Raw genomic sequence first — 15,275 nt, forward strand, 5'->3', positions numbered from 1 at the left:
GTGAGTCGATATCCTTCGCATACAATTCAATTGGAGTTGAAAAATTCATGTTTGAAGAAAATGACATTTCAAAATCTTTAAATCGTCATATCTCGTGAACCGAGCGTCTAAACAGGTCAAAACTTGCAAAATTCAAAATTCTCTAAAAACAAAACTACAACTCCAAAACTTATAGAAAATACATTTTTTCAATTGGAGTTGAAAAATTCATTTTTGAAGAAAATGACATTTCAAAATCTTTAAATCGTCATATCTCGTTAACCGAGCGTCTAAACAGGTCAAAATTTGCAAAGTTCAAAATTCTCTAAAAACAAAACTACAACTCCAAAACTTATAGAAAATACATTTTTGTGCTCTGTGAGTCGATATCCTTCGCATACAATTCAATTGGAGTTGAAAAATTCATTTTTGAAGAAAATGACATTTCAAAATCTTTAAATCGTCATATCTCGTTAACCGAGCGTCTAAATAGGTCAAAACTTGCAAAATTCAAAATTCTCTAAAAACAAAACTACATGTCCAAAACTTATAGAAAATACATTTTTGTGCTCTGTGAGTCGATATCCTTCGCATACAATTCGATTGGAGTTGAAAAATTCATTTTTGAAGAAAATGACATTTCAAAATCTTTAAATCGTCATATCTCGTTAACCGAGCGTCTAAACAGGTCAAAACTTGCAAAATTCAAAATTCTCTAAAAACAAAACTACATGTCCAAAACTTATAGAAAATACATTTTTGTGCTCTGTGAGTCGATATCCTTCGCATACAATTCAATTGGAGTTGAAAAATTCATTTTTGAAGAAAATGACATTTCAAAATCTTTAAATCGTCATATCTCGTTAACCGAGCGTCTAAACAGGTCAAAACTTGCAAAATTCAAAATTCTCTAAAAACAAAACTACAACTCCAAAACTTATAGAAAATACATTTTTGTGCTCTGTGAGTCGATATCCTTCGCATACAATTCAATTGGAGTTGAAAAATTCATGTTTGAAGAAAATGACATTTCAAAATCTTTAAATCGTCATATCTCGTTAACCGAGCGTCTAAACAGGTCAAAACTTGCAAAATTCAAAATTCTCTAAAAACAAAACTTCATGTCCAAAACTTATAGAAAATACATTTTTGTGCTCTGTGAGTCGATATCCTTCGCATACAATTCAATTGGAGTTGAAAAATTCATGTTTGAAGAAAATGACATTTCAAAATCTTTAAATCGTCATATCTCGTTAACCGAGCGTCTAAACAGGTCAAAACTTGCAAAATTCAAAATTCTCTAAAAACAAAACTACATGTCCAAAACTTATAGAAAATACATTTTTGTGCTCTGTGAGTCGATATCCTTCGCATACAATTCAATTGGAGTTGAAAAATTCATGTTTGAAGAAAATGACATTTCAAAATCTTTAAATCGTCATATCTCGTTAACCGAGCGTCTAAACAGGTCAAAACTTGCAAAATTCAAAATTCTCTAAAAACAAAACTACAACTCCAAAACTTATAGAAAATACATTTTTTCAATTGGAGTTGAAAAATTCATTTTTGAAGAAAATGACATTTCAAAATCTTTAAATCGTCATATCTCGTTAACCGAGCGTCTTAACAGGTCAAAATTTGCAAAATTCAAAATTCTCTAAAAACAAAACTACAACTCCAAAACTTATAGAAAATACATTTTTGTGCTCTGTGAGTCGATATCCTTCGCATACAATTCAATTGGAGTTGAAAAATTCAATTTTGAAGAAAATGACATTTCAAAATCTTTAAATCGTCATATCTCGTTAACCGAGCGTCTAAACAGGTCAAAACTTGCAAAATTCAAAATTCTCTAAAAACAAAACTACATGTCCAAAACTTATAGAAAATACATTTTTGTGCTCTGTGAGTCGATATCCTTCGCATACAATTCAATTGGAGTTGAAAAATTCATTTTTGAAGAAAATGACATTTCAAAATCTTTAAATCGTCATATCTCGTTAACCGAGCGTCTAAACAGGTCAAAACTTGCAAAATTCAAAATTCTCTAAAAACAAAACTACATGTCCAAAACTTATAGAAAATACAGTTTTGTGCTCTGTGAGTCGATATCCTTCGCATACAATTCAATTGGAGTTGAAAAATTCATGTTTAAAGAAAATGACATTTCAAAATCTTTAAATCGTCATATCTCGTTAACCGAGCGTCTAAACAGGTCAAAACTTGCAAAATTCAAAATTCTCTAAAAACAAAACTACATGTCCAAAACTTATAGAAAATACATTTTTGTGCTCTGTGAGTCGATATCCTTCGCATACAATTCAATTGGAGTTGAAAAATTCATGTTTGAAGAAAATGACATTTCAAAATCTTTAAATCGTCATATCTCGTTAACCGAGCGTCTAAACAGGTCAAAACTTGCAAAATTCAAAATTCTCTAAAAACAAAACTACATGTCCAAAACTTATAGAAAATACAGTTTTGTGCTCTGTGAGTCGATATCCTTCGCATACAATTCAATTGGAGTTGAAAAATTCATTTTTAAAGAAAATGACATTTCAAAATCTTTAAATCGTCATATCTCGTTAACCGAGCGTCTAAACAGGTCAAAACTTGCAAAATTCAAAATTCTCTAAAAACAAAACTACATGTCCAAAACTTATAGAAAATACATTTTTGTGCTCTGTGAGTCGATATCCTTCGCATACAATTCAATTGGAGTTGAAAAATTCATGTTTGAAGAAAATGACATTTCAAAATCTTTAAATCGTCATATCTCGTTAACCGAGCGTCTAAACAGGTCAAAACTTGCAAAATTCAAAATTCTCTAAAAACAAAACTATACATGTCCAAAACTTATAGAAAATACATTTTTGTGCTCTGTGAGTCGATATCCTTCGCATACAATTCAATTGGAGTTGAAAAATTCATGTTTGAAGAAAATGACATTTCAAAATCTTTAAATCGTCATATCTCGTTAACCGAGCGTCTAAACAGGTCAAAACTTGCAAAATTCAAAATTCTCTAAAAACAAAACTACAAGTCCAAAACTTATAGAAAATACATTTTTGTGCTCTGTGAGTCGATATCCTTCGCATACAATTCAATTGGAGTTGAAAAATTCATGTTTGAAGAAAATGACATTTCAAAATCTTTAAATCGTCATATCTCGTTAACCGAGCGTCTAAACAGGTCAAAACTTGCAAAATTCAAAATTCTCTAAAAACAAAACTACATGTCCAAAACTTATAGAAAATACATTTTTGTGCTCTGTGAGTCGATATCCTTCGCATACAATTCAATTGGAGTTGAAAAATTCATTTTTTAAGAAAATGACATTTCAAAATCTTTAAATCGTTATATCTCGTTAACCGAGCGTCTAAACAGGTCAAAACTTGCAAAATTCAAAATTCTCTAAAAACAAAACTACAAGTCCAAAACTTATAGAAAATACATTTTTGTGCTCTGTGAGTCGATATCCTTCGCATACAATTCAATTGGAGTTGAAAAATTCATTTTTGAAGAAAATGACATTTCAAAATCTTTAAATCGTCATATCTCGTTAACCGAGCGTCTAAACAGGTCAAAACTTGCAAAATTCAAAATTCTCTAAAAACAAAACTACATGTCCAAAACTAATAGAAAATACATTTTTGTACTCTGTGAGTCGATATCCTTCGCATACAATTCAATTGGAGTTGAAAAATTCATGTTTGAAGAAAATGACATTTCAAAATCTTTAAATCGTCATATCTCGTTAACCGAGCGTCTAAACAGGTCAAAACTTGCAAAATTCAAAATTCTCTAAAAACAAAACTACAACTCCAAAACTTATAGAAAATACATTTTTGTGCTCTGTGAGTCGATATCCTTCGCATACAATTCAATTGGAGTTGAAAAATTCATGTTTGAAGAAAATGACATTTCAAAATCTTTAAATCGTCATATCTCGTTAACCGAGCGTCTAAACAGGTCAAAACTTGCAAAATTCAAAATTCTCTAAAAACAAAACTACATGTCCACAACTTATAGAAAATACATTTTTGTGCTCTGTGAGTCGATATCCTTCGCATACAATTCAATTGGAGTTGAAAAATTCATTTTTGAAGAAAATGACATTTCAAAATCTTTAAATCGTCATATCTCGTTAACCGAGCGTCTAAACAGGTCAAAACTTGCAAAATTCAAAATTCTCTAAAAACAAAACTACAACTCCAAAACTTATAGAAAATACATTTTTGTGCTCTGTGAGTCGATATCCTTCGCATACAATTCAATTGGAGTTGAAAAATTCATGTTTGAAGAAAATGACATTTCAAAATCTTTAAATCGTCATATCTCGTTAACCGAGCGTCTAAACAGGTCAAAACTTGCAAAATTCAAAATTCTCTAAAAACAAAACTACAAGTCCAAAACTTATAGAAAATACATTTTTGTGCTCTGTGAGTCGATATCCTTCGCATACAATTCAATTGGAGTTGAAAAATTCATTTTTGAAGAAAATGACATTTCAAAATCTTTAAATCGTCATATCTCGTTAACCGAGCGTCTAAACAGGTCAAAACTTGCAAAATTCAAATTCCCTAAAAACAAAACTACATGTCCAAAACTTATAGAAAATACATTTTTGTGCTCTGTGAGTCGATATCCTTTGCATACAATTCAATTGGAGTTGAAAAATTCATGTTTGAAGAAAATGACATTTCAAAATCTTTAAATCGTCATATCTCGTTAACCTAGCGTCTAAACAGGTCAAAACTTGCAAAATTCAAAATTCTCTAAAAACAAAACATGTCCAAAACTTATAGAAAATACATTTTTGTGCTCTGTGAGTCGATATCCTTCGCATACAATTCAATTGGAGTTGAAAAATTCATGTTTGAAGAAAATGACATTTCAAAATCTTTAAATCGTCATATCTCGTTAACCTAGCGTCTAAACAGGTCAAAACTTGCAAAATTCAAAATTCTCTAAAAACAAAACTACAAGTCCAAAACTTATAGAAAATACATTTTTGTGCTGTGTGAGTCGATATCCTTCGCATACAATTCAATTGGAGTTGAAAAATTCATTTTTGAAGAAAATGACATTTCAAAATCTTTAAATCGTCATATCTCGTTAACAGAGCGTCTCAACAGGTCAAAACTTGCAAAATTCAAAATTCTCTAAAAACAAAACTATACATGTCCAAAACTTATAGAAAATACATTTTTGTGCTCTGTGAGTCGATATCCTTCGCATATAATTCAATTGGAGTTGAAAAATTCATTTTTGAAGAAAATGACATTTCAAAATCTTTAAATCGTCATATCTCGTTAACCGAGCGTCTAAACAGGTCAAAACTTGCAAAATTCAAAATTCTCTAAAAAAAACTATACATGTCCAAAACTTATAGAAAATACATTTTTGTGCTCTGTGAGTCGATATCCTTCGCATATAATTCAATTGGAGTTGAAAAATTCATTTTTGAAGAAAATGACATTTCAAAATCTTTAAATCGTCATATCTCGTGAACCGAGCGTCTAAACAGGTCAAAACTTGCAAAATTCAAAATTCTCTAATAACAAAACTACATGTCCAAAACTTATAGAAAATACATTTTTGTGCTCTGTGAGTCGATATCCTTCGCATACATTTCAAAATCTTTAAATCGTCATATCTCGTTAACCGAGCGTCTAAACAGGTCAAAACTTGCAAAATTCAAAATTCTCTAAAAACAAAACTACATGTCCAAAACTAATAGAAAATACATTTTTGTACTCTGTGAGTCGATATCCTTCGCATACAATTCAATTGGAGTTGAAAAATTCATGTTTGAAGAAAATGACATTTCAAAATCTTTAAATCGTCATATCTCGTTAACCGAGCGTCTAAACAGGTCAAAACTTGCAAAATTCAAAATTCTCTAAAAACAAAACTACAACTCCAAAACTTATAGAAAATACATTTTTGTGCTCTGTGAGTCGATATCCTTCGCATACAATTCAATTGGAGTTGAAAAATTCATGTTTGAAGAAAATGACATTTCAAAATCTTTAAATCGTCATATCTCGTTAACCGAGCGTCTAAACAGGTCAAAACTTGCAAAATTCAAAATTCTCTAAAAACAAAACTACATGTCCACAACTTATAGAAAATACATTTTTGTGCTCTGTGAGTCGATATCCTTCGCATACAATTCAATTGGAGTTGAAAAATTCATTTTTGAAGAAAATGACATTTCAAAATCTTTAAATCGTCATATCTCGTTAACCGAGCGTCTAAACAGGTCAAAACTTGCAAAATTCAAAATTCTCTAAAAACAAAACTACAACTCCAAAACTTATAGAAAATACATTTTTGTGCTCTGTGAGTCGATATCCTTCGCATACAATTCAATTGGAGTTGAAAAATTCATGTTTGAAGAAAATGACATTTCAAAATCTTTAAATCGTCATATCTCGTTAACCGAGCGTCTAAACAGGTCAAAACTTGCAAAATTCAAAATTCTCTAAAAACAAAACTACAAGTCCAAAACTTATAGAAAATACATTTTTGTGCTCTGTGAGTCGATATCCTTCGCATACAATTCAATTGGAGTTGAAAAATTCATTTTTGAAGAAAATGACATTTCAAAATCTTTAAATCGTCATATCTCGTTAACCGAGCGTCTAAACAGGTCAAAACTTGCAAAATTCAAATTCCCTAAAAACAAAACTACATGTCCAAAACTTATAGAAAATACATTTTTGTGCTCTGTGAGTCGATATCCTTTGCATACAATTCAATTGGAGTTGAAAAATTCATGTTTGAAGAAAATGACATTTCAAAATCTTTAAATCGTCATATCTCGTTAACCTAGCGTCTAAACAGGTCAAAACTTGCAAAATTCAAAATTCTCTAAAAACAAAACATGTCCAAAACTTATAGAAAATACATTTTTGTGCTCTGTGAGTCGATATCCTTCGCATACAATTCAATTGGAGTTGAAAAATTCATGTTTGAAGAAAATGACATTTCAAAATCTTTAAATCGTCATATCTCGTTAACCTAGCGTCTAAACAGGTCAAAACTTGCAAAATTCAAAATTCTCTAAAAACAAAACTACAAGTCCAAAACTTATAGAAAATACATTTTTGTGCTGTGTGAGTCGATATCCTTCGCATACAATTCAATTGGAGTTGAAAAATTCATTTTTGAAGAAAATGACATTTCAAAATCTTTAAATCGTCATATCTCGTTAACAGAGCGTCTCAACAGGTCAAAACTTGCAAAATTCAAAATTCTCTAAAAACAAAACTATACATGTCCAAAACTTATAGAAAATACATTTTTGTGCTCTGTGAGTCGATATCCTTCGCATATAATTCAATTGGAGTTGAAAAATTCATTTTTGAAGAAAATGACATTTCAAAATCTTTAAATCGTCATATCTCGTTAACCGAGCGTCTAAACAGGTCAAAACTTGCAAAATTCAAAATTCTCTAAAAAAAACTATACATGTCCAAAACTTATAGAAAATACATTTTTGTGCTCTGTGAGTCGATATCCTTCGCATATAATTCAATTGGAGTTGAAAAATTCATTTTTGAAGAAAATGACATTTCAAAATCTTTAAATCGTCATATCTCGTGAACCGAGCGTCTAAACAGGTCAAAACTTGCAAAATTCAAAATTCTCTAATAACAAAACTACATGTCCAAAACTTATAGAAAATACATTTTTGTGCTCTGTGAGTCGATATCCTTCGCATACATTTCAAAATCTTTAAATCGTCATATCTCGTGAACCGAGCGTCTAAACAGGTCAAAACTTGCAAAATTCAAAATTCTCTAAAAACAAAACTACAACTCCAAAACTTATAGAAAATACATTTTTGTGCTCTGTGAGTCGATATCCTTCGCATACAATTCAATTGGAGTTGAAAAATTCATGTTTGAAGAAAATGACATTTCAAAATCTTTAAATCGTCATATCTCGTGAACCGAGCGTCTAAACAGGTCAAAACTTGCAAAATTCAAAATTCTCTAAAAACAAAACTACAACTCCAAAACTTATAGAAAATACATTTTTGTGCTCTGTGAGTCGATATCCTTCGCATACAATTCAATTGGAGTTGAAAAATTCATTTTTGAAGAAAATGACATTTCAAAATCTTTAAATCGTCATATCTCGTTAACCGAGCGTCTAAACAGGTCAAAACTTGCAAAATTCAAAATTCTCTAAAAACAAAACTACATGTCCAAAACTTATAGAAAATGGTCTGTGAGTCGATATCCTTCACATACAATTCAATTGGAGTTGAAAAATTAATTTTTGAAGAAAATGACATTTCAAAATCTTTAAATCGTCATATCTCGTTAACCGAGCGTCTAAACAGGTCAAAACTTGCAAAATTCAAAATTCTCTAAAAACAAAACTACAACTCCAAAACTTATAGAAAATACATTTTTGTGCTCTGTGAGTCGATATCCTTCGCATACAATTCAATTGGAGTTGAAAAATTCATTTTTGAAAAAAATGACATTTCAAAATCTTTAAATCGTCATATCTCGTTAACCGAGCGTCTAAACAGGTCAAAACTTGCAAAATTCAAAATTCTCTAAAAACAAAACTACATGTCCAAAACTTATAGAAAATACATTTTTGTGCTCTGTGAGTCGATATCCTTCACATACAATTCAATTGGAGTTGAAAAATTAATTTTTGAAGAAAATGACATTTCAAAATCTTTAAATCGTCATATCTCGTTAACCGAGCGTCTAAACAGGTCAAAACTTGCAAAATTCAAAATTCTCTAAAAACAAAACTACAACTCCAAAACTTATAGAAAATACATTTTTGTGCTCTGTGAGTCGATATCCTTCGCATACAATTCAATTGGAGTTGAAAAATTCATTTTTGAAAAAAATGACATTTCAAAATCTTTAAATCGTCATATCTCGTTAACCGAGCGTCTAAACAGGTCAAAACTTGCAAAATTCAAAATTCTCTAAAAACAAAACTACATGTCCAAAACTTAAAGAAAATACATTTTTGTGGTCTGTGAGTCGATATCCTTCACATACAATTCAATTGGAGTTGAAAAATTAATTTTTGAAGAAAATGACATTTCAAAATCTTTAAATCGTCATATCTCGTTAACCGAGCGTCTAAACAGGTCAAAACTTGCAAAATTCAAAATTCTCTAAAAACATAATTACATGTCCAAAACTTATAGAAAATACATTTTTGTGCTCTGTGAGTCGATATCCTTCGCATACAATTCAATTGGAGTTGAAAAATTCATGTTTGAAGAAAATGACATTTCAAAATCTTTAAATCGTCATATCTCGTTAACCGAGCGTCTAAACAGGTCAAAACTTGCAAAATTCAAAATTCTCTAAAAACAAAACTACAACTCCAAAACTTATAGAACATACATTTTTGTGCTCTGTGAGTCGATATCCTTCGCATACAATTCAATTGGAGTTGAAAAATTCATTTTTGAAGAAAATGACATTTCAAAATCTTTAAATCGTCATATCTCGTTAACCAAGTAAACAGGTCAAAACTTGCAAAATTCAAAATTCTCTAAAAACAAAACTACATGTCCAAAACTTATAGAAAATACATTTTTGTGCTCTGTGAGTCGATATCCTTCGCATACAATTCAATTGGAGTTGAAAAATTCATTTTTGAAGAAAATGACATTTCAAAATCTTTAAATCGTCATATCTCGTTAACCGAGCGTCTAAACAGGTCAAAACTTGCAAAATTCAAAATTCTCTAAAAACAAAACTACATGTCCAAAACTTATAGAAAATACATTTTTGTGCTCTGTGAGTCGATATCCTTCGCATACAATTCAATTGGAGTTGAAAAATTCATTTTTGAAGAAAATGACATTTCAAAATCTTTAAATCGTCATATCTCGTTAACCGAGCGTCTAAACAGGTCAAAACTTGCAAAATTCAAAATTCTCTAAAAACAAAACTACATGTCCAAAACTTAAAGAAAATACATTTTTGTGGTCTGTGAGTCGATATCCTTCACATACAATTCAATTGGAGTTGAAAAATTAATTTTTGAAGAAAATGACATTTCAAAATCTTTAAATCGTCATATCTCGTTAACCGAGCGTCTAAACAGGTCAAAACTTGCAAAATTCAAAATTCTCTAAAAACAAAACTACAACTCCAAAACTTATAGAAAATACATTTTTGTGCTCTGTGAGTCGATATCCTTCGCATACAATTCAATTGGAGTTGAAAAATTCATGTTTGAAAAAAATGACATTTCAAAATCTTTAAATCGTCATATCTCGTTAACCGAGCGTCTAAACAGGTCAAAACTTGCAAAATTCAAAATTCTCTAAAAACAAAACTACATGTCCAAAACTTAAAGAAAATACATTTTTGTGGTCTGTGAGTCGATATCCTTCACATACAATTCAATTGGAGTTGAAAAATTAATTTTTGAAGAAAATGACATTTCAAAATCTTTAAATCGTCATATCTCGTTAACCGAGCGTCTAAACAGGTCAAAACTTGCAAAATTCAAAATTCTCTAAAAACATAATTACATGTCCAAAACTTATAGAAAATACATTTTTGTGCTCTGTGAGTCGATATCCTTCGCATACAATTCAATTGGAGTTGAAAAATTCATGTTTGAAGAAAATGACATTTCAAAATCTTTAAATCGTCATATCTCGTTAACCGAGCGTCTAAACAGGTCAAAACTTGCAAAATTCAAAATTCTCTAAAAACAAAACTACAACTCCAAAACTTATAGAACATACATTTTTGTGCTCTGTGAGTCGATATCCTTCGCATACAATTCAATTGGAGTTGAAAAATTCATTTTTGAAGAAAATGACATTTCAAAATCTTTAAATCGTCATATCTCGTTAACCAAGTAAACAGGTCAAAACTTGCAAAATTCAAAATTCTCTAAAAACAAAACTACATGTCCAAAACTTATAGAAAATACATTTTTGTGCTCTGTGAGTCGATATCCTTCGCATACAATTCAATTGGAGTTGAAAAATTCATTTTTGAAGAAAATGACATTTCAAAATCTTTAAATCGTCATATCTCGTTAACCGAGCGTCTAAACAGGTCAAAACTTGCAAAATTCAAAATTCTCTAAAAACAAAACTACAAGTCCAAAACTTATAGAAAATACATTTTTGTGCTCTGTGAGTCGATATCCTTCGCATACAATTCAATTGGAGTTGAAAAATTCATGTTTGAAGAAAATGACATTTCAAAATCTTTAAATCGTCATATCTCGTTAACCGAGCGTCTAAACAGGTCAAAACTTGCAAAATTCAAAATTTTCTAAAAACAAAGCTACATGTCCAAAACTTATAGAAAATACATTTTTGTGCTCTGTGAGTCGATATCCTTCGCATACAATTCAATTGGAGTTGAAAAATTCATGTTTGAAGAAAATGACATTTCAAAATCTTTAAATCTTCATATCTCGTTAACCGAGCGTCTAAACAGGTCAAAACTTGCAAAATTCAAAATTCTCTAAAAACAAAACTACATGTCCAAAACTTATAGAAAATACATTTTTGTGCTCTGTGAGTCGATATCCTTCGCATACAATTCAATTGGAGTTGAAAAATTCATTTTTGAAGAAAATTACATTTCAAAATCTTTAAATCGTCATATCTCGTGAACCGAGCGTCTAAACAGGTCAAAACTTGCAAAATTCAAAATTCTCTAAAAACAAAACTACATGTCCAAAACTTATAGAAAATACATTTTTGTGCTCTGTGAGTCGATATCCTTCGCATACAATTCAATTGGAGTTGAAAAATTCATGTTTGAAGAAAATGACATTTCAAAATCTTTAAATCGTCATATCTCGTTAACCGAGCGTCTAAACAGGTCAAAACTTGCAAAATTCAAAATTCTCTAAAAACAAAACTACAAGTCCAAAACTTATAGAAAATACATTTTTGTGCTCTGTGAGTCGATATCCTTCGCATACAATTCAACTGGAGTTGAAAAATTCATGTTTGAAGAAAATGACATTTCAAAATCTTTAAATCGTCATATCTCGTTAACCGAGCATCTAAACAGGTCAAAAGTTGCAAAATTCAAAATTCTCTAAAAACAAAACTACAAGTCCAAAACTTATAGAAAATACATTTTTGTGCTCTGTGAGTCGATATCCTTCGCATACAATTCAATTGGAGTTGAAAAATTCATGTTTGAAGAAAATGACATTTCAAAATCTTTAAATCGTCATATCTCATTAACCGAGCGTCTAAACAGGTCAAAACTTGCAAAATTCAAAATTCTCTAAAAACAAAACTACAACTCCAAAACTTATAGAAAATACATTTTTGTGCTCTGTGAGTCGATATCCTTCGCATACAATTCAATTGGAGTTGAAAAATTCATGTTTGAAGAAAATGACATTTCAAAATCTTTAAATCGTCATATCTCGTTAACCGAGCGTCTAAACAGGTCAAAACTTGCAAAATTCAAAATTCTCTAAAAACAAAACTACAACTCCAAAACTTATAGAAAATACATTTTTGTGCTCTGTGAGTCGATATCCTTCGCATACAATTCAATTGGAGTTGAAAAATTCATGTTTGAAGAAAATGACATTTCAAAATCTTTAAATCGTCATATCTCGTTAACCGAGCGTCTAAACAGGTCAAAACTTGCAAAATTCAAAATTCTCTAAAAACAAAACTACAACTCCAAAACTTATAGAAAATACATTTTTGTGCTCTGTGAGTCGATATCCTTCGCATACAATTCAATTGGAGTTGAAAAATTCATGTTTGAAGAAAATGACATTTCAAAATCTTTAAATCGTCATATCTCGTTAACCGAGCGTCTAAACAGGTCAAAACTTGCAAAATTCAAAATTCTCTAAAAACAAAACTACAAGTCCAAAACTTATAGAAAATACATTTTTGTGCTCTGTGAGTCGGTATCCTTCGCATACAATTCAATTGGAGTTGAAAAATTCATGTTTGAAGAAAATGACATTTCAAAATCTTTAAATCGTCATATCTCGTTAACCGAGCGTCTAAACAGGTCAAAACTTGCAAAATTCAAAATTCTCTAATAACAAAACTACATGTCCAAAACTTATAGAAAATACATTTTTGTGCTCTGTGAGTCGATATCCTTCGCATACAATTCAATTGGAGTTGAAAAATTCATGTTTGAAGAAAATGACATTTCAAAATCTTTAAATCGTCATATCTCCTTAACCGAGCGTCTAAACAGGTCAAAACTTGCAAAATTCAAAATTCTCTAATAACAAAACTACATGTCCAAAACTTATAGAAAATACATTTTTGTGCTCTGTGAGTCGATATCCTTCGCATACAATTCAATTGGAGTTGAAAAATTCATTTTTGAAGAAAATGACATTTCAAAATCTTTAAATCGTCATATCTCGTTAACCGAGCGTCTAAACAGGTCAAAACTTGCAAAATTCAAAATTCTCTAAAAACAAAACTACATGTCCAAAACTAAGAGAAAATACATTTTTGTGCTCTGTGAGTCGATATCCTTCGCATACAATTCAATTGGAGTTGAAAAATTCATTTTTGAAGAAAATGACATTTCAAAATCTTTAAATCGTCATATCTCGTTAACCGAGCGTCTAAACAGGTCAAAACTTGCAAAATTCAAAATTCTCTAAAAACAAAACTACAAGTCCAAAACTTATAGAAAATACATTTTTGTGCTCTGTGAGTCGATATCCTTCGCATACAATTCAATTGGAGTTGAAAAATTCATTTTTGAAGAAAATGACATTTCAAAATCTTTAAATCGTCATATCTCGTTAACCGAGCGTCTAAACAGGTCAAAACTTGCAAAATTCAAAATTCTCTAAAAACAAAACTACAAGTCCAAAACTTATAGAAAATACATTTTTGTGCTCTGTGAGTCGATATCCTTCGCATACAATTCAATTGGAGTTGAAAAATTCATTTTTGAAGAAAATGACATTTCAAAATCTTTAAATCGTCATATCTCGTTAACCGAGCGTCTAAACAGGTCAAAACTTGCAAAATTCAAAATTCTCTAAAAACAAAACTACAAGTCCAAAACTTATAGAAAATACATTTTTGTGCTCTGTGAGTCGATATCCTTCGCATACAATTCAATTGGAGTTGAAAAATTCATTTTTGAAGAAAATGACATTTCAAAATCTTTAAATCGTCATATCTCGTTAACCGAGCGTCTAAACAGGTCAAAACTTGCAAAATTCAAAATTCTCTAAAAACAAAACTACAAGTCCAAAACTTATAGAAAATACATTTTTGTGCTCTGTGAGTCGATATCCTTCGCATACAATTCAATTGGAGTTGAAAAATTCATTTTTGAAGAAAATGACATTTCAAAATCTTTAAATCGTCATATCTCCTTAACCGAGCGTCTAAACAGGTCAAAACTTGCAAAATTCAAAATTCTCTAATAACAAAACTACATGTCCAAAACTTATAGAAAATACATTTTTGTGCTCTGTGAGTCGATATCCTTCGCATACAATTCAATTGGAGTTGAAAAATTCATTTTTGAAGAAAATGACATTTCAAAATCTTTAAATCGTCATATCTCGTTAACCGAGCGTCTAAACAGGTCAAAACTTGCAAAATTCAAAATTCTCTAAAAACAAAACTACAAGTCCAAAACTTATAGAAAATACATTTTTGTGCTCTGTGAGTCGATATCCTTCGCATACAATTCAATTGGAGTTGAAAAACTCATTTTTGAAGAAAATGACATTTCAAAATCTTTAAATCGTCATATCTCGTTAACCGAGCGTCTAAACAGGTCAAAACTTGCAAAATTCAAAATTCTCTAAAAACAAAACTACATGTCCAAAACTTATAGAAAATACATTTTTGTGCTCTGTGAGTCGATATCCTTCGCATACAATTCAATTGGAGTTGAAAAATTCATTTTTGAAGAAAATGACATTTCAAAATCTTTAAATCGTCATATCTCATGAACCGAGCGCCTAAACAGGTCAAAACTTGCAAAATTCAAAATTCTCTAAAAACAAAACTACAACTCCAAAACTTATAGAAAATACATTTTTGTGCTCTGTGAGTCGATATCCTTCGCATACAATTCAATTGGAGTTGAAAAATTCATTTTTGAAGAAAATGACATTTCAAAATCTTTAAATCGTCATATCTCGTTAACCGAGCGTCTAAACAGGTCAAAACTTGCAAAATTCAAAATTCTCTAAAAACAAAACTACATGTCCAAAACTTATAGAAAATACATTTTTGTGCTCTGTGAGTCGATATCCTTCGCATACAATTCAATTGGAGTTGA

This window comes from Episyrphus balteatus, chromosome 2, assembly GCF_945859705.1.
Source record: "Episyrphus balteatus chromosome 2, idEpiBalt1.1, whole genome shotgun sequence".
NCBI lineage: Eukaryota > Metazoa > Arthropoda > Insecta > Diptera > Syrphidae > Episyrphus > Episyrphus balteatus.